The sequence below is a fragment of the Anas acuta genome, chromosome 4 (assembly GCF_963932015.1).
Source record: "Anas acuta chromosome 4, bAnaAcu1.1, whole genome shotgun sequence".
Classification (NCBI taxonomy): Eukaryota; Metazoa; Chordata; class Aves; order Anseriformes; family Anatidae; genus Anas; species Anas acuta.
The window spans coordinates 65,359,357-65,377,925 of NC_088982.1; the positions used below are offsets into that span (position 1 = coordinate 65,359,357).

General features: G+C 38.7%; 1 long non-coding RNA gene across 2 annotated transcripts in view; it reads left to right on the plus strand.

Annotated features, from left to right (window-relative positions):
* LOC137856391 (uncharacterized) overlaps nt 1–18,569 on the plus strand; it is a 42,362-nt gene that overhangs the window by 22,604 nt on the left and 1,189 nt on the right. Inside the window, exons 3-4 of one of the 2 annotated variants that reach the window (XR_011096418.1) lie at nt 2,450–2,622; nt 2,924–4,499. This is a non-coding gene — a long non-coding RNA (uncharacterized lncRNA). Of the gene's footprint in view, nt 1–2,449; nt 2,623–2,923; nt 4,500–18,569 lie in introns of those variants that run through there. The other variant, XR_011096420.1, reaches the window with a different exon arrangement.

Genomic DNA, 18,569 nt, shown 5'->3' on the forward strand with positions numbered 1-18,569 from the left:
TCCGAAAAGAACTATTTACAGGAGCTAATTGTGTTATACTGTTTTGTTTTAAACCAAAACTAGTGTTTAAAGGTTGTGCATTAGCTATACTAAGTGGTATATGAAGCTGTGTGCTCTGAAAAATCATGTGCTATGTCTATCAAATAACATCCCTACAGTGATAGTGTCTTTTTTTTTCTCTTGCCTGTGCTTCAGTTTCTTTTCTGTATGACAGAGATAATATCATCCACTCATCTCACAAAGAGTGCAATGAAAATTAATTAATTTTTGCAATACACCCAGGTATTAGGGTAATGAGATTCTAATCCTCACCCCCCCAACTTTCTGTAATATCTGATTCCTTTCTCTTTTACTGATTCCTATTTTTATTTTAGTATGCACCCCTTAGAAAAAATGACATATGTTCAAAAGTCCAGAAAAAATTAAGAATAAAAACATTGAACAATATCAAACATTTCTTTTACTTGGGATAAAGACTTTCACTTTCAGCCTTTTTAACCATCTTTGTTAATAAAACAAATGTGTTATCTCCAAGTTAAGTGTTCTGAAAACTTTAATCCTTTCCAAAAATCTTCTCCTCTTCCTCTTCTATTTTGAAACAAACATATTTGTTAAATCCAATTTGAGGGCACAAAACCATTTTGTTCTTGGAACATTTTCTCCTATCTCCTTAAGCTGAAATTGTCCCTGAATTGCTAGCCCTGCTCTCTAATAAAATAAACCCCAGATGCTTTGAATCAGTGTAGCTGAGAGATTTGCACAGGTTTCTGATTCAGGTGTGAGAAGTCTTTGGGGTTGGATCCAGGGCTTACTTGTACCCTCCTTCCCTCCCTCCCTCTTCTCTCCCTCTTTCAGAATGTATACCTGTCCTATTCCTTCCTTTCATTTGTTTTGTGGTGAAAAATGACTGAGGCAGCAGTGCAGAGGTAAATTCAAAAATGCTATGAAAAGAAAAGTGCTTCTTTTGATGAGCAGAAAAGGAGCAAGTAAGAGAGTGAATTTCATCAGTTTGCATGGAATGGATTTTAACTGCTCAGCTTGGTGCAAAATGACTACAGAAGATAGCAAACAGTAAAGCTTTCTTAAGGAGACCTTGCATTCATTTCATTTTTTACATAAAACTGTTTTCAGTGTGAAATGTTTGTGCAATTGCCATGCAGTCTTGTGCTAACATTCTGCCTCATTTTCAAATTGGTACACAAGGGAGATATGAAATTTCACACTATAATCACAACTTGGTCCATAATATTCTAGATATTGTGATAATAGCTAAGAGAATGTGAAATTAAAATGCATACTTATCTAGAGGGGTGAAAATCAGTACACAAAAGAATCACATGGTGAACAGTATTGTAACTTAGCATTCTTTCTTTAAACTGTTTTTGAACTGCAGCAGTTAGATCTAGATATTGGAAAGCAAGCTTAGGGAATAGCCATTCATTAAAAACTACTTAAGCTCATGTTCCCGTAGAAGTAATTATGTGGTCTTTACTGTGAACTTAATACTATTAATATAAATATCATAGCTTCAAAAGGCTGGTTCTAGGAAAAGAAATGTTTTGCATCTATGCAACTAAACTACTCAAAACACTTGTTGATGAAGCAAACATTCACAAGACAAAGTAGTTGTGAATTATGTGTCTGATGACAGGTATTTTGGTCATTCTTGTATCCCGTAAACCAAAAGAATTAAAAGATATCTGATTTTTAATCCAATCATGTATGTGTACAAAATGTTTACTATTTACTATGTACAACGCATACACCTACAGGTCCTTATACATATTTGTGGGCATAACTCTATAGCCTATTCAACCAAGGCTTGTGTCCCAGGTTCTTCCTATCCAACCAGTGATAGCTTCATGCAGAGGTGTTATCCTAGCATTCAGGGACTTAGTGAATTTCCTTTCCCTTGCACACTTGGTTTGTCCTCCACCCCCGTGGTGTACACAGCAGATGATTAGGTTTAAAATGATGGATGTATGTTGCTTTTTGCAGACACATTTGCAGAAAACTAATGACAAGAGATTCAATAGCTTTTCCTAAAACTTTCCACTTAGGTTTCTTTATTTCCTATGTGCCATGATTACCACCATTAAAATTTGTTTTGAAGGTAGATGGTTTTAGGTAAAGAAACTTGATATTCCTAGAAATTAAGAGAATGAAATATGTGTATTTCCCCCAAGGGAGAAAGGGGGGTATTTTCTGTTATGTTTTGTAAGATAGTGATGGAGATTCTTATTTATCAGATTCCATATCTAGTAATGAAATATTACTATTACCTATTATAGCATATTTTTTTTTGAAATTATGTCTCTTTTTCAAGATTATTTCTGCATAGTTACTGTAGAAATGTAACTCACTGTTAAGTCAAAAAAAAAAAAAAAAGTTCCTCTGTGCTACCATTTATAGGAAGGTACAATTTTTTGTTTGTTTGTTTTTGTTCCAGGGATTTGTGACATCCAAGAAGTCAGCAAACAAAGGATGGCAGTGCGAGTCTTCCTGTATTCTGTCAAGGACTTCTCAGTCTTCATGCTTGCTGTGGTGCTGTGGTGTAGCAGCTGTCATGTTGCTGATGTCCAAAGCTAGGGGTGCATACTATCATCTACTGAACCATACAAGGTAGGAATTATTTTTCTAGTGATTTCAACTTTAGCTTCTAAACTCATTAAGAAAACACTACCTATTCTATAGCTTCAGGCAAAAATATTTTCACATGATATCATCCACTCTTGCTTGTAGTATTAGTCTACTTTCCACAGAAGTATTTCTATTTCTTCAGCCTAACACAAATACATACATGTTGGTATGATAAGTTGCCACCAAAAAGGCTGTTTCCACAGTTTGGAGGTGAATTACACAAAATAAGTGTTTCACTGGGGAAAAAAAAGCTGATTTATTGCTTTATTGTTTTCATTTGAAGCCTGAGGCTCTGCAGTCAGAAACAAAAAAGGAACCGATGCATCATGAGAGATGTATCCAGGGAATGAGTGCCTCTTTTGACAAGTGTTTCTGACAATTGACAAACTGTTGCCTGCCATGTGGATCCAAGGGTTGACTGATGTTAGCAAACTCACCTCTCAACCCCCTCAGATAGCACTGGAAACCTGAAGGAAGGTAGAGACAAGTATTGCCACTGCTGCCAGGTTGCCCTTCCAGAGACTGTGAGAGACCTTGGATAGGAGCTGAGCAGCAAACATGAGGCTTTCCCAGCAGGTGGCTGGGCACTCTGAAGATGTTGGCTTATCAAATCCTCTATTTTAGGTGACAAACAGGCCATAAATCTGAGCATCAAGCATCTGTCCTTGCTAGTGAGCTCTAAAGTTAATGTGGGTAAAAGATATTCTCTCCTATAACCACCAAAAAAATATAGGTGAAAAAGTGTTAGAAACTGCCTGTAAAAATCTGGATTTAAGCCTGAACTATGTTGATTGGCATTAAAGTATATCACTTTTTTTTGCAATGTCATGTCACCCTGAGATGCACAACATGAATATACCACCAGCTCAGTGAGACCAAACTTTCTATTTTCTGCCCATTTGTGCCCTGCAAAGACAGGCCACATCAGTAACAACAGATATCTTGGTATCTTGGATATATCAGATATCTTGGTATATTGCTTATGTTCCTGCTAGAATTTTATTCCTATTTTGAAAATGTGATGCTACTGTCTGTATTCTAACGCATAGTAAAACATTCCTCTGATGTTAAGTGCATATGCAGACATATATTAAATAAAAGCATGATTTTTTTAATTTTTTTTTTTAAATACTGCTCTGTGGAAGACTGCTCAAGCTCGAGAATATACAACCACTAATTATCACAGATACCTCTGTTTCAGTAAGTGACAAAGCTGCTCATCCCTTCCCCACTACTCCATTGGCTTCCTGCTGTAGAGAGGTAAATATTATTTTCAGCCTTCCCACAGCCTTCAGGTTCTACGGTGGTGCACAACTTAATTATATAGCTTTGTTTGAGAGAGTGAATTACTGTTTGATAGCATAAGATTTAAAACCTATGAAGTCACATCCCTCAAGTTCTAATCTGTGTTTTCAGAGATCTGTAAGCAGACTTTTAAGTATGGTTATGAATGTATCTTGTGTGTGCATCTGTATTCTGTATGCTAGAACTAGAGTCCTTCACAGATCTAAATGCAAAATTTCTACCTGTAGAGAACATAAATGATTCCTGGGAGAGTATTTCTGCAAGTCACAAAATTATTGTCAGAAAAGCTGTAAGCTTTCTTTTTTAGACTCTGCTCAGATATTTAGTCTACTGATAGGAAATTGCAGAAACCTGAATAAGTTAACATGAAATATTTAAGCATTAAAAAGAAAATCTGGTTATCAACTAATCTTAATTGGTACAATTAGTGAGCTCAGTGGAACTCTCTAGATTTTTATATTGTGAAAATTTTGCCATTCAGTGGTGGATATGTGTTTCCCTGGGTTTTTCTCATTTCCATTCCTCACCCCTGCAGAAAAAGTAGATTGCTTCCTCTCCACAGCCCCCTGCCTATTGCTTATTAAAAGCAACATGAAAAATGAATAGCTGGAGTGTCAAATTATTCTGAGTAATCAAGAAAGCTAATTATGAGTTTTAATATTTACTTTTAAGAGCAATTAGCCATTGAAATAAAAATGCCTGGGGAAAAACTGGGTTTTCTTTCTTTTGCTGTCCTAAGATCTGGCTATCTTTTTAAAAGATAAGCTATAGCTCAAACCAAATTTAGTTTTAATGTAGATGTTTCTAGATTAGATTTTAACACCTAGTTTAGTAAAGTATACAATATAACAGTTTATTTTACCTGGTGTGCTTACAAATGTCAGAGGGAACATTTGTTTTTTGGCACATGAAAAGGACCACCAGATTGCACGCTTAGAGCAGGATTAAATGCTGTTTCTTATTCTTACAACAGCCGTCAGAGAGGTGGAATAATCTGCTGAGGTCAATAAAAAAAAAAGTATTGTAAGAACCAATTATGTGATTCAAATCTTGGCAACACTTAGGAAAATGTATTGTGTGAGATGGCTTCAGTTAAAGCGGGACCCTTTCCTGAACTTGGAAACTAGAGGCATCGTAACAAACTCTGAAATACATTCTGCAGTTCAAAAAGGACGATTGAACTATGTTACCTGGTTGAAACATTTCACTGACTCTGGGCTTTCTCTGGTGAATACATTTTTATTATGGTTATATGACCCTGTTCATCACTGACTATTTGACAGATCAGACATGGAGATGGGTCTTTTTAAGATATTTGGTGCTTGTCCCCATAGAACAAGATACAGATTCTCCTTTGTGGTGTGCAGGTGCTGCCATAAGTTACGTTGTCATGTTGGCACAGTATTTCATGTGCCATTGACCTCTCTGAGAGCAGGCAGAAGTGAAGAGCATTGAAATTCCCTGAATCCTTCAGTCTGAATCAATGCTGTGACAGCTATGTGAGGGCCATAAACTTGAGGAGTCTCCCTAGTAGTTACAAGATGTGGAAATTTTTTAAAACTTTTTCTGTATAGACCTACACTTGCCCTGCATACTTCTATTCAGCAATGTAGTCAGGCTCAGGATAATTATTTTTATGCTTCTTTTCAACACTGAATACTGCCTGTTACTTGAAAGAACTTTATTAAGGAAATTTTTGCATTATCAGATGCTCGCGTGTTAACATCTATGGTTAGGGCTGATGTAGCCCTCTGTTGACTGGTAGACTAGAGTAATTCCTGAATGCATCAGGAAAGAGTGAAATAAATCTCAGCCATCTACATGAATATTCAGTGAGGCCTACACAAATGTTTCTACTCATATATTATAGGCAGAAACAGCCTCAGGAGGAGCTAACTGTACTTTGGCAGAAGGGATGTAAGAAGTGCAGGGCCTTTTTCCTTTTAGTGCCATTACCCTTAGCAGAGAACTGTCTCAAGTGGAATGCAGAGCCCCGCTTACAAAGCTGCTTGCAGCTGGACCCAAACATTTAACAAATCTCCCCCTGCTTCTGTCTTTAATGCAAACCTCATTTGTGCAAAGCAAATAAAAACTGTTGTACTTTGCTGTTCACTGCAGATTTTCAAGGCTCTGAGAACTGATAGAATAGTTTAAACATTAGCTTTATAATATAGGCTATGCAAAATCTCTGCTACATCACAGAAGACAGTAAAACAGGAGTCTGCTGAGAAGATAAAGGGCTCAGTTTTCTTTGTGATGTGTCACTGTAGAGTAACAGCTACTAATGTGAGCTGTAGTTAATCCTGTGCTGCTCATGGAAAGGAAGGTAGAGCTCAATGGAAAGATGACAAGATTGGTAAAACCCAGCCCCCCTCCTTTTCTGTGTTGCTGACCCTCAGGTTCATTATTGCTAATGCTTCTGCAAACACGTGCTTCTGATAGCACTCATCACCGAAGTATCTGAATGGTGATCACAGGAAAAAGCAAGAATGGCCATAGAGGTGTGTGCTCTATTGCCAACCTCCTCCCACGCTCAAGGTTTCCTTAGAGCCTGCCTTCTGGCACCCTGACGCTGACAGTCAGTCTGCAAATGTCTGCCTGTGTCTGTTTTAAGTTGCCTCTTGTTGCAGGAGACAACTGTCTGTAATTTGACAGGTGGCCTCTTGTTATGCTTGGGGTCCTGCTTGAGGCAGCGCTGTTGTACAGCCTCCAAGTTTGATCTATGAGAGAGCCCTTGGGAAGCCTAATGTGGTGATAAGGATGCAGTTTTTAAATCTTTTTGCCCCTCCTTGGAGAGTGCTGGGAGTTGGCTTGCTATGGGAAGTCTAGGAGCAACTGACATTGCTCAGCAAGATGCTTCTGTTTGAAAGGTGAAGGCTCCTAAGCTGTCCTGCATTGTTCTCATAACAGAAGCAGAGTGGGCACATCCGGATTTATCAATTACAGGCTTGTTAACAGGCACAGACATTCCATATATCCTGACAGCTTCTTTTAGTAGGTAGAAATTAAACTACTTGGTATTTGGCAATAGAAAATTCTCTTGGAGGTGGGTGAAATGAGGGGGAAGAGTAAATTTCTTATTTTACAATTTCTGGTAAAACTTTCCAATGAAATCTTACCCTTTGGTACCATCACTTCCACTTATTTGTTCTGTATGGTGGTATATTTCCAGTGCCTTGGCACGTGGGACTACCTAAAATGTGATGATCTGATCCTTGGCTGACTTTCTTTTATGTTGTATTGTAGCCAAGTAGTAGATAAAGAACAGTAAAATCACAGCAGTTTTACTTTCTGTTGCTACTCAGGACTGCCCTAAAATGAGGTATTTTTTTCCTTGACTGTTTGTATTGTTGTGTTGTTTTCCATGGGAAAGAAAAACAATGTAAGGATGCAAGGTATATGCTAAACATGTCACACATCTAATACACCAGTCAGTGAAGACATGCCAAGACTAAATTCCAATCAATGAAAAACTGCAAGTTCAAGTACTATTTTAAACATATTGCCTTTGTTCTTAATTAACACGGAAAGCTTTGCCGAGATGGGGCAGTTTCTCTGTTCAATTTTAAACAGAGAGCCAGGTAGGAGCACCCTGAGTGCATGAAGCTCACTGATGGTCCCAGTGGAAGATCCACATGACCCAAGCTCCTGGCCCTTGCTTGTGCTTGATACCACAAAACACCCTGCAGCCATCCACACCCAGAAGTTCAATTTCATAAACATAAATGGAGTGTAAACAGGTTAAGTGACATACAGGTCTGTCTTCTCGCAGGTTCGAAACAACAATAGAAGGGGTTGACCACATTTTCTAAGGATACACTTTCTATCATTTAAGCACATTCTTGTATTGACCTACCAATCTTTGCCAGTTGACATTCTGTTTCACTAAAAAAATTAAATAAAAAAAATGTTCATTCAGGGTCATCCAATTTATACTGGGATACTTAGGAATGAAGAGAAGCTGTGGGCTTTATGAAAAGCTGAGTATTGAGCAGAGTAAATTCCAACAATAAGTATTCAGTTATTTTGTGACTTCTATAACTAAAACAAAAATAAGGCAAAGTAATTTAAGTCTCCCTTTTGAATTAATCTGATGTGGCTCTGAAGCAGTACTGATGGTTATGATTTTTTTTTTTTTCCCCAGTTACATGGACACCAGCTATACTGCCATTTGTCCTGTACAATTATCTAGTGGTATTTATCACTGCACTTTTAAAATTGTTTAGTATGAATTCACACATAATGCGAACTGCTTAGATGGTAAAACCATATGCAGCAAAAATAACTGATGTTGTTTGTGAGTGTTTAAATGCACACAACTACAGATAGTGCATTTTAATGCACATATTACTATCAGTGTTTTTTTCTGTTCCATTGTAATTAAGTTCCACAATTAGTTTTAATTATTACCAATCTCGTGGTAGCTTTCTGCATACCACAGACATTCATAAAAAATACATACATGTATAGATGGGTAGTTCTTGGAAAAAAAATTAAGACCTGAGCTTTCAGTAAAATAAGTGGCTAAAAGTGAATAATAGAAACACTTTTTGTTATTGTTGTTAATAATCTACAGAGATGCAGAGATGCTTGACTGTTTAGCATACACACAGCTTAAAAGGAAACACCTGAAGCATGGCCCAATCCTGCTCATATGATGTTAAATGCAGTTCTTTTGTGAGCCAGAATCTGCAAGAGTCATTTTAATGTGGACGAAACAATACATAGCACCTTTGCAAAGCTGAGCAATGAAGCTTTCTAGAAAAGGTAGGATTTTTAACAACTGCTAAAGGAAACATGGCTGGTACACAGCTTTTGTTACTGAGTTAATTTTTAAGGGCACAGACAAACACTGAAGAAACATCAAATTGCAAAAGAAGGTGGAAGACAGAAAGCAATTAAATGTATGGCTTCAGGTCAGAATACAAAAGCAACTCCTGCTTTCTCCAGGAATGGGATGGGATACCAGGGCTGTTTTTCCAGTCCAGCTCCATATGTTTGGAAACCATGCTGGGAAGGCAGAAGAGATACAACTCCCATGGCCAGAGCACAACCCAAAAGGAAAACTTGGTGCACCAGCCACACACCACTGGATGGGGGCCTCTGTTCTCTCCACCTGTTCTGTCTCCATGGGATTAGGCCATGCTTTAATAATCTCATTCAAATCAGAGCAGTTGTCTGGCCATGGATTGGAAATGGAATTGGAAGAGCACACTTTCATGTATGTCGAGGAGTGTTAGAGGGTGTGAAAGCACTTGTAGTGGTGAGACTTCAGCAAGCAGGAACAGGAAGAGTGACCAACATTAACATCACGACAGCCAGCCACAGAAACCAATTCTGTAGTAGAGGTTCCTGTTGCCTCCAGAATGAGGCAGATTGTTTGGGACCGGTGGCCTTCACTCTCATGATGTTGTGCAGCTGGGATAAGCAGAATCACCAGATAACCTCTAATCTCCCAGCTCTTCCCCTCTTCATCTCCCCTCTACAACTGGGGTTTGACACTGTCCAGAGACAACATGCAAGTTCTCTTTAACATGATGAAATCTCCAGCATCTGCAGGGTGCTGACGGCTGCCCTCCACCAGTTATTCCTGCTCCTTCCAGGCAGTCACAAAGGATGCTTCAGTGACTGCAGTGGCATTGTTATGGGTGCAAGTCGTGCAAACTTTGAAACCATCATCACCTCCCACAACCTGCAGCTGGAGCCAGGGACAGGTTTGACTCTGACAGCTTCAAACCCCAGGGAAAACTGAAGGAAGGTGTATCACCTCGCTAGCTCCTTTTAAGCACCCGCTGACTCAGACTCACTGGTGCAGTGTTGGAGGCACTGAGACGAAATAGTTATTCTTGTGTAGACTGAGGAAGTGCACGTACAATTTAATCATGCTGGTGATTTAAAAAAAAAAAAAGAAGAAGAAGATGAAACACATTCCAAGATTCTTTTTGTGTCTGCCTAGGTATTCTTTAAAAAATAAATAAATTATAGTATCTTTCTTCTTAATTTTATGCTTCTTAATTTGCATGTCAAATAAAACCTCAGCAATTAATTTTGATGACATTGCAAATGTTTAGCTCTGCAGACAATCCCTGCAAGACGTCATTCATTATCAGATAACCATTGACTAACTAGCTAACTGCTTGCTTCATAGTCTAATGTGTAACATTTTTCTCAAGAAATTAAGAAAACTCAAGATTCCTACAGAATTGTGGCTTTTATTTGGAATGAATTACGTGCAATGCAGGAAAATAAGAATCAGGTCAAGAAGTCTGACTGAGAATCCTTCTCCCTCTACACCAAAAGCCTCCCCTACAGCCTATACACCCTTGAGACATGGGCTATATTCCAGTCTGTTTTAACCAAAAATATTCCGTACCTTTATGGATGTGAAACTGCCAATGTGGTTTCAAGATTATCATTCTGGACCAGTCTAACAATAATGCTGGTGTTGCAGATACGTCCTGAGTGCTATTGATCTTAGTGTTATTTTTCCTTTTTATTTTCCCAGTGTGGTTGTTTATTATTATCATTATATTTAATAATGCATCTATTTCATATTTCAGTTGCATCTGATTGGATTTTAAGTATCTGTGAACAGCCATTTGTTAGGTTGCAGAGCAAACTTGAGGCAGAGACAGCGGAGCATGTATATGGGTATTTTGCCTGGCAGGGGGTATGTCCTTCGCTAAGTTATGGAGAATGTGGATATTGCATTTTCATATCAGGCACAGTGGCGAGCCTCAGGTTTTAGAGCTTAGTTTCCAGTCAGTTCCCTGAGTCAGTGAGGTGAAGTGATCCATACTAAAGAGATTTTTCAACAATATCCTAGCAAATGTCAAAGAAACCACCTCTTTATTGTTGGCAATTATTGTCCCCCATGGAATGACATCCTGTTTTGATATGACAAAACAACAGGAAAGTGCAAAGTTGGCCTTGTCAACTATGATAGAAGATTTGATTGTATGCACAATGGCAAAGAATAATTAAATACATAAGCTTTTCCTAGGAAATGCTAGCTAAAGTGATATTTTTGGGTTGTATCACAGAACAGTATTTCATTTGTCTCTGCATTATGGTTAGCAGACAAAATAAAACATCTTACATGTGCAACGTTATTACTAGATGTTACTCATAAACATGGTTTTGCATTAGTTCAATGAGCTGATGTAATGTATAGCAGAAATATTTATTTTCTCCTAAAAAAAGACATGATGATCAGCAAAGGATTTTTTTTTTTTTTCATGAATGGAATATGAATGGAATTCAAGTGTAGGTGTCATAAGTCATTTAAGAAGAAATAAAAGATCCTATGGAAAGGTCATGTAGAAGGTTTACCTCATTTGAAAGGTAAACTTGAGCTGTTTCTTAAAGTCCCCTCCTCAGGGTTTAGTAAAAAACAAACAAACAAACAAACAAAAAAACAAAAAAAAACAGAGTGAAATCTTTGAAATCTTTCTTTTCCTCTTTCCCATTCTCAGGATTTCCTGAAGGCTTTCCTTGTCTTTGCACCTTGCTCCTCTCATGATGGGGTTACTTCCCCTTACTCTGTTGCTGAGCACACATAGGGGAGGCTGCTGCGTGGGGCTGGAGTGTTTCTGCAGGTGTTCAGTGCTGGCAAACAAAGGGCTTTGCTGTCTTTATTCCTCAGCTGCAGAGAGGCGAGGGAACAAATTAAAACTGATGTTAAAGTTTCCCATGTTAATAACATGCTGCCGTCATATTGTGGTTAGAAGCTTGTGTTACCTGTGCACCTCTTCTCCCTGCCTGTACAAAACTATTCAGGTGCTTGCTGGCTTACTATTTTGAGAACATTGCTTGACAGCTCTTACCCATGGATGTATGCATTCTCCGTTTGTTCAGGTGCAAATAGACCAGAAATGCTGCAAAAGACTCGTGAAATTTTGGCCCCTGTTCTGAGGGTCTGCCCCAGGTGCTGGCTTCATCTTGTGCTTACCGAGAGCAGGAGCAGACCAGGGAGAAGGAAGAAACAGGAAAGTGAGAAGCCATACCCAGGCTTTCTTCCATCACAGCGGTGCTTGGAGGAGGTTGTAGCAGTGAGAGCACAGCCAGGGCCAAAGAGCTTTTCGGGGCTGGCCAGGACCCTCCTCTCCTCTCTCCTTGAGCACCTGTCTGTGCACCTAGCCTGGCCTCTCCTGCAAGGAGAGGAGTTGGGGGTGGTCAAAGAGAAGGTATTCAGTTTCTCAGGAGGTGGATAGACTCGAATATCTGGTTCCATCATGGTTCACAAGGTCTGCTCACTGAAGAGATCAAAGCCTATTTATTTCTAGCACAATACTGACACAGCTCCCTCCAGCTGTGTCAGCAGAGCGTGGATGAGCTCCCTGACCGCTGTGTTCACTGTTGCCACACCAAAACTTCACCATCCCTCTTTGTCCCTTTTAGAAAAAATATGTTTTAGCTACAGACCAAGTTTCCCTATTAATTAGTTTGTAATACTCTGTAACACCAAATTGTCTTGGTTGTTTTTTTTTCTGTTTTTGATAGTTGCGTCACGTATCAAATTGACTGAAATTTCCAGGCATCCAAGCAGAATAATTGTGAAACAAGACAATCGACTGATTCATCTAAGGTCATGCTATAAAATATGGTTTGATTCAGCTCAGAATTTAGGCTCTGCTGAGCTACCCAGGTGAATCATTACCTCTTTGTCACTGACCAGTGTTGCCTGGGCTCTGTGACTGAAAAAAAATACAATGTTTATGTGGAAGTTAGAAACTATCTAACCCTTGGTCCTAACCTATTGCAATTGATTAACGGCATAGCTACTATTCTGATGTTCATAGGGTTTTATTTGTTAATTTTCTCATGCTTTCCTTAGAATTTTTCTCACCTTGTGAAGAGACAGGTTAGTCCAGAGCCTTTCTCCCCACAGTTCTACCACATCAAAAGCTGTACCTTGTGTTAGGGGGACCGGTATTGCAACGTCATTTCTTCTACTGTAACCATAGTGTTTCTATTCCAGTCATCTTCATCCATATTCATTTTCTTTATTCAAATAATAATTCACACACTAATGGAATTTTGTTTGAGTCCATTTCCAAAAGAGTAGCTCTTAGCCTTTTTATTATTATTATTTTATATAGCTGATATTGGGGCATCTCTACTATTTTCAGCAGTATACCAGAGGTAAAAGGAATTTTAGTGCTCTGGCGGCAGAGCCACTGTGGATTCTGATCTCTTCTTTGCCTCATGACTTTCTGTGGCAATGCCCCTTTTACAGAGGCTGATTTGATGTCTTGTAGGGTCAGCAGAAAAATGGCATCATGGTAAAGGTGCTACAGAGCACTGCAGTGCTTCCAGAAGAGGCAGGGTGCTCAGCATGCCAATGCCACCTTCTGAGGGCTTCCCCACATGTCTCAATGTTCAATGTATAATTAGCATTTAAGCCTAAATCGGGCATGCAGACTCCCTGTACAATGCACAAAGAAGTGAAACAAAAGTCTGAGGAAGTGATCCTCTGAAATCAGAAAATCCCCTGTTGCCTGAACCAGCTGGGAAGTGAAAATCAGAAGAGTTGGAGCTTATGTGCCCCTCACTGCCTCTTCACATAGGATCTAGAGGGTCAGCCTTTGCCTCGATTTCACTCCAAGCTGTGATGGCAGTTGGATACATCTTTGAAGCTGGCCCTGCTTTGAGCAGGCATTGGAGCAGATGACCTCCTTAGATCCCATCCAACCTAAATTATTCCTGCCCCATGGGGACTGGGCGGAGGGAAATAACACAATGTTGCTACATTTCCAATGGCTTGTGACTAAAGCAGCCACATGTGAGAGGCCAAGTTCATGTTCTCACTCAGCCTGTTTCACAAAAATGTTCATCCCTGTGATTTACTTCTCAAAGGGACTGTCCTGCACACACACCCAGTTAATAAATACGTAGTTATTTATGCTGTGTAGATTGGGAAGAATAGAAAACAGCTTCCAGGTTCCTGTGCTCACCTTCAGTGTTGGCCAGCTGGGTGGAGAGTGTGTTTGAACATGACTCTGACCTCCTGGCTCAGCCCATTCACAGCACCAGTAACTGCTTTGGCTTCCAGCAGGTTTTTATCTCTTTAGACAGCATTTCTATTTATGCAGTTAAATGCACACCAGTGCCAAAAACATGTTTACAAACAGGGCTTGGCAGCAACCATCCTAACATTGAGGAGATACCAGCAGTTCCTGAATGAAGCTGGAAGGTGCCCTTGTGTCTTTACAAATCCGGCCCCTGGTGCGGCAACAGAAAGGTCCTGGAGGCCTTATCTGTTTTTTTTTTTTTTTTTTTTTTCTTCACGAAAATCTTATTCTACAATGTGTCAGGAGGCTTTCTTCTATAAATAATGCACAAACAAGTTTCCCAACCAGTGCTGAACATCACATTTCCTTGAAGTATTGAGTAAATACTAGAATCTAGGTTTCTAGATATTTACCCTACTGTAGGGTCTGATCATATTCCTACAACACTGTAATTAAGATCCAGATAGTTTATAAAGAACACTTCATTTCTACAGGCACGCACACATAAAATTATGTTGGTGTAATGGAATTTCTGTTGCAAAAGATAAAAAAAGTACATATTTTTTGCCTCTGGTTTGTAGAAGTTAAACAAGTCAGTGTGCATTTCAAATTAGGCACTTTACATAAATCATGAATCACTGAACAAGTTTAGGTACAACACCTAGAAATAGCATTTTTAGGCCTTTTATTGTAGTAAAAGGGACTGTTCTGCAAAACCAGCTTCAGCTTCAGATGAACTTCTGCACATAGATTAATATTAGTGGAATTAATATGTGAACTTGGATCAAGTCCAAGGAAAAATAAATTGCAGTGAACCCAATGTTGAAGTTAAAGGTAATTCTGTCATTGATTTTGGTACAGACAGCTGTTGGAGCCAAGCAGGATGCTGTAAAAACTGACATTATTTCTATTATTAGCTCTGTGCTGGGGATCTGTCTGCTTCAGATACCTCATCCATTTGATAGTACTCAGTCCTGATTCTCTTAATGAGTTTAATCAAATCTTGCTCGGAGTTTTTGAAGCTGCGCAGGCACGTGGGGAAGGAGCAGGCAGTGGGCACGGCAGCTTGGCAGAGCTGCTGGCCCCAGGTGTTGCCTGTTGAGCAGAGCCAGAGCTCCAGTGTGGGGCATCTTGGGCTTCTCAGTCAGGGTCCAGGGTCCACATGCAAAGTACTGCAAAGAAATATCCAAATGCTGGCAGCTCCTTTTCATCACCCAAGTAATTCAATATTATTGTTTTGTTGTTTTCCAGAGAAAATGGTTGACTTAAGTGTTCAAGCACTAATATAGCAGGCTCCTAATAGTCCAGTCATGAAACTCAAGGCTTGATAGCCAAATCTGTTATCTCACCAGTCTTCTGATAAAACAGCCTAGGTGTTCCTGAACTAGAGGACATCTGTGGCATCGTTTTCTTCACTGTGATGAGAATCCACACAGTTCTTTTAGATAATTGGGTTGCTGTATTATTTTTTTTTCACACTAATTAAAGGGAAAACATTTTGAAGTGAAGTCAGTCAGTCTCTATTGGCAAAATGCCACACTGAATCGTGCAGGGGTGGGCTCATTCACAGCACTCCTAGCTGCATAGAGCATACTGTGAGGGACATAGAAAAAACATCAGTGAAAAATGGACAGTTCAGTGGAGACGTAAGCCATAGCATTATTAGATCAATAAAATAAACATTATGGTTTTTATGTACAGCTATAATTATTTTCCACTAAAAAGGTTGCATGAAAGGGAGAAACATAAAGAACAATGTAGTTCAGTGCTGGCAGCCTGAGTGGCAGAATGTCTGCCTCCTCCTCTTTGCCTCTCTCATGCACACATCAAACAATTGCATTAGCACTTCTACTGCCTTTCTTCTCCCACCCTCTTTTTTCACACTATTTAAAAGCTAAAGCAGAGTGGTGTTGATAGTTGAACCTAGCAGCAAGTTTTGTTTGAACACAACATATACTATCAATGATAATTCAGAAATGTCTGCATACATTTTGAATGCCAGTTTGAGTAAATCTTAAAGACACATTTCAGCATTTACAAATAATAAATCAGTTTTTCAGTTTACTGCTTCCAAGATCATGTATTTGTAGAAAAACAAGGTGGTAGATGTTGGAACAGCATAAAATCCTCACTCTGCTCACAGGGATGCACTCCATGTACCTGTAGATTAAGACTATAGTATTTTAAAAAACTGTTTTTACCTTATTATCCCTTTTTATTAAAAATATGTTATTGTGGAAGAACAAATTTAAATATTCAGTCTTTATTGCTGCCTCTAGTACTGTGGGAGCAGCTGTTAAGGAACGGCATCTCAGTAACAGTGTGCTTGCTGCAGAGAACTGCTTTTTTCTTGACATGTTTTTAACAGTATTTAGATCAGATCCCAAATATTTGTAAATACCTTTCTCTGTAAAAAGCCATTATAGTGTAGTCATCCTCCCACCTGCATTTCATGTTCTGGCTATTAATGCTATATAGATGCTTTAAAATACATAGCTGTATTCTTCCTTCCTTCCTTCCTTAGCTGTTCCGTTCCTATTAGTTAATGCCCCACATTCTCTTTCTGGCAAAGAGGCAGAGAGAAACTTGGAACTTTACATAGAAGCACCCCCTTAAATGGGGCATGTGTTTAGCATTGTGCTTATAGTCAGTTCACCCACTGAAACGACTCCGGTGCTGGTCCCGTTAAAATTACTGGGGCATTTGCTATCAAGTTCAGCAGATAGAAGTTTGTGTTCTTCATTTAAGTATTAGCAAAATATACACATATCTACTCATGAGCTTCCATAGCAAGCTTGCTCTTTCACTGAGTTAATATGCCTTCTACAGGGCTGAAATTTCATGTTCATCAGTGGTCTGGTGTAATGCAAGGTAGTTACAAGTCTTAATTTCTAAATAAAATCTGTGGACATCATTTGGAAGGTCTTATTTTTTTATATAAAATAAAATAGACTTACAAATCTTATAGGCTCAATTTAGCATGGAACCCATTTAGTATGGAATATTTGAGGAAGTCTGTGGGAGCCAGCATCTAATTTCTAATATTTTGTAGGACTTAAATCCCTAACTCCGATATACCCTCTAGAATATCTCAGACACTACCCAAAATCTTATTCCCCAAAATCTCAAAGGAAGACCAGAATCCAGCTAAAAAACAGCACACAAACACATAAGAAGTATCAATTTCTTAAAAAAAAATAGAAATATAAAAAGGAAATAAGAGCCCATAGGTTTGGGTAGAAATGTCTCATTCCAACAATACCGAAAAAAAATATTAACACATGTTGGGGTTATTTTGGCTTGACCCAATGTTTTTTTGAATCATCATTTAATGAATATAATTATCTAATACATTTTTTCTCAAAGATTAATTCAGTATCTTGGAATTAATTAAAGTACATATGATTCCTAAGGTTTCATGGCAAGTATACAAATGTTTATTGAAGACAGAATCATTTAGGGACATAAATCCATGCTGCTTGTTGAGGCATAACTTACTGTTGCCCTTGGGAGGGAAAAACGCACTGTATTTGTGTGTGTGTTAATGAACACACATTTAATATACCAGAGCATTTTATTTGCTGTGAAACTGGGGTTTTCATTTTATATTTTTATATAACATCCATTTCAATAGCATTTAATTGTCTGGGGTGTAGGAACAGATGAATTAAAGAAGTCTCAAAAACTCTGAAAACTAAATAGAGCTGGTAGCAAATATCTATGTTTATTTCATAACTGCTCTATACATGTATCTCAGAAGGAGCTTATTTATTATCTGTATATGATTCACAGATTGTCATGGTAAAAATAAAATGATACTCAGGGGGAGAGTAAATAGGGATATAAAAGTCAGCAAACCTGACACATGAATTATTATCACTGTATATTAGCGAAATAAGTTCTGCTCTCTGAACAGTTTTTGTTATTGATTTGGTTTTGAAGTGTGTATATTAGGCAATGTTTGGGCACCACTGAACTCAAATTTCTGGTACATTTTTGCATGCATCCATTATGCTACTCTGTTTGCTACTGCTTTTGAAATCCATGCTACTCAAGATTTGGCTGTTTAATGCCAGTTATCACATTTACAAGACTATGAATAGCATAATTAGTTAAATTATGGAGGACAAGTTAACAGACCTTTCTAGTGTCGTTCTTCAGGTCATTGAAACTGAATGCCACCTGAGAGAGGAAGGTGCCTGGCAGAATGGCAGCTGTCAGTTCTGTGGCAGTGGTGTCTTTCTCTGAAAGCCTTCAGGCTTTCTGACTCAGGGTGGGGAAACTGCCTTGGACTTGTCCCCTTATCATAGATCCTCTTCTCCTGATGCATGTTCTCTAGGAAGGGATGTATGCTTCAGGGACCTGAGCCAACACGTGAGCCTGTTCAAATATTCAGAGCATGAGGCAACACTGAGCATTTCTATATTTGGGGAAGTGTGCTGTTTTTTTTTTCTCATATTGACTGTGATAGAGATATATATCATGGGTGTTTGTGAAGCTCATAACAATAATATTGTGTAATAATAGAGTATGTAATGGAGTGGTAAGTATCCTTTAGGATCTAAGCCAAAGCCCAGTAAATTCATTAAGCATACTAGATTTCCAGCCACA